Below are 2,638 nucleotides of genomic sequence, written 5' to 3' on the forward strand. Positions count from 1 at the left end.
TATTGCATTGCGTTTGATTATTTGTTCTCACTGTCTTGAGAACAGACCCTTACCTTTGACAATGACTTTTTGAAGAGATCAGGGCCGTTTTCTGTAGTGTCCCACATTTTAGATGGTCTGATTGTTTTTTCCCCTCTATTTTCTATAAATTGGGAGCTAGGTCTAAAAGCTTATTCAAAGTTAAGCATATTTGGCAAGAAGGCCTCACATGTACTTCATTTTTGTCATATCAAAAGGCAACTACTGCCTGGCCAGTGTGCTCAGTGGTTATAGCGTTGGCCTGTGCACCAAAGGGTCGAGGGTTCAATTCCCAGTCAAGGGTACATACCTGGGTTGCAGGTTTGATCCCAGGCCCAGTCGGGATGTGTGTGGGAGGTAACCCATCGATGAGAGAGACATCCTTCCTCTTCCTCTCTCCCTTCCACTCTCTCCAAAAATTAATGGAAAAATATCCTTGGGTGAGGATTAACAACAACAGCTAAAGCAACTACTATCCAGTTCCTCCACTCACTATTCCTAATGCTGAGTTTCACCTCTTGGTTAAGTGCTCCATTGTAAATTCTGTTTTCCTCTTCACAGTGCGTAAGCAACTCGGGGGAAGGGAGTGATGCTTTGACACAGTGGGGAAATCCTGCTTCCCAGCAGTCCTTTGACCTGATGATTTTAGCATGTGTTAGTTTGCTTGGGCTGCAGTAACAATGCACCACAGCCTTCAGCAACTCAGCGTTTTTGTATTTTAATTTTAGAGACTAGAAGCCTGAAATCAAGGGGGGAAGGGAGTGATGCTTTGACACGGTGGGGAAATCCTGCTTCCCAGCAATCCTTTGACCTGATGAATTTTAGCATGTGTTAGTTTGCTTGGGCTGCAGTAACAATGCACCACAGCCTTCAGCAACTCAGCGTTTTTGTATTTTAATTTTAGAGACTAGAAGCCTGAAATCAAGGTGTCTGCAGGGTTGGCTTCTTTTGGGGGAGGATTCTGTTCCAAGGCCTCTCTCCGTGGCTTGTAGATGGCTGTCTTTCTGTGTCATAATCTCCTCTAGGTGTGCCTGTGCCAAAATTTCCTCTTCATATGGGATTAGGACCTTCCTGTTAACTTTATTCTGTCTTCACATAAAATGGCATTCTGCAGCACGGGGGTTAGGACTTCAACATATGGATTTTGGGGGACACAATTCAACCTGTAACAACATCCATTCCTGACTCTTGCCATAATCCATTATTTATGCGGGTCTCGGGTTGGGTTCTCAGGGAAACAGATTCTGAGATGCAGATTTGTGTGCCGGTGTATCAGGGACCATGCTTGGTGACACCTGGGAGGGACTAAGAGCAGCAGGTTGGGCTGAGAGAGAAGTCGAACTGCAATGCAGTTGTAACAAAGGCCTCGGCCTACGCTGCAGGCAGCTCTGGAAGGGGATGATCCTTCAGAGATGTTGCAAATTGAGGCAAAGGACTAGGTCTTTGTACCTCTTTATCAAATAAGCATTGGATGCAGGGTGGCCCAGGGAGGGGCAAAACCTTGGGCAGGGCAGCTTCCTTCCATGGAGGGCAATGCTTGGGGAGACTCAGATGTGACCTGTTTGGTACCAACAGTGCCAGCAGTTGGGGAAATGAGTGCGTGGGTCCTAAAGGGAGGCTTGAGGCAGGTGTCTGGACACCTAAGGATTACAGAAGGGTGATTTCCCCCAAAATCTACATTTATTAGCTGGCACTCTTATAAAAAGAAAAGCTTTCCATCATCAACTGGAAATGAATTATAGTTCTTTCTAAAAAGACAGGGTGGATGGACCACGGTTTTTTATCCATTTGTCTTCTGATAGGCACTTGGGCTGTTTCCAAATCTCGGCTATTGTAAATAACGCTGCAATGAATATAGGGGTGCATACATTCTTTCTGATTGGTGTTTTGGTTTTCTTAGGATATACTCCTAGAAGTGGGATTACTGGGTCAAATGGGAGTTCCATATTTAATTTTTTGAGGAAACTCCATATTGTTTTCCACAGTGGCTGCACCAGTCTGCATTCCCACCAGCAGTGCACGAGAGTTCCCTTTCCTCCACATCCTTGCCAATACTGTTGTTTGTTGATTTATTGATGATAGCCATTCTGACAGGTGTTAGGTGATAGCTCATTGTGGTTTTATTTTGCATTTCTCTGATGGTTAGAGACGTTGAGCATCTTTTCATGTCTTTTGGCCTTCTGTATGTCATCTTTGGAGAAGTGTCTATTCAGGTCCTCTGCCCAATTTTTAGTTGGATTGTTTGTTTTTTCTGGTGTTGATTTTGATAAGTTTTTTATAAAAAGCTCTGGTACACAGTAGAATACTATTCAGCTGTAAAAAAAAGAAGGAAATCTTACCTTTGTGACAGCATGGATGGGGCTGGGTTGTATTATGCTAAGTGAAATAAGCCAGTCAGAGAAAGACAAGTACCATATGATCACTGACATGTGGAATCTGATGAACCAAAAACCCCTAATGAACAGACTAGAAACAGACTCAGATACAGAGAACAGACTGACAGCTGCCAGAGGGGAGGGGGGTTAGGGGACTGGGTGAAAAAGGTGAAAGGATTAAGCAGGAAAAAAACAACAAACCAAACTCATAGACACAGACAGTAGTGTGGTGATTACCAGAGGGA

Source organism: Myotis brandtii, unplaced genomic scaffold (genome assembly GCF_000412655.1).
Source record: "Myotis brandtii unplaced genomic scaffold, ASM41265v1 scaffold111, whole genome shotgun sequence".
NCBI classification, from domain to species: Eukaryota; Metazoa; Chordata; class Mammalia; order Chiroptera; family Vespertilionidae; genus Myotis; species Myotis brandtii.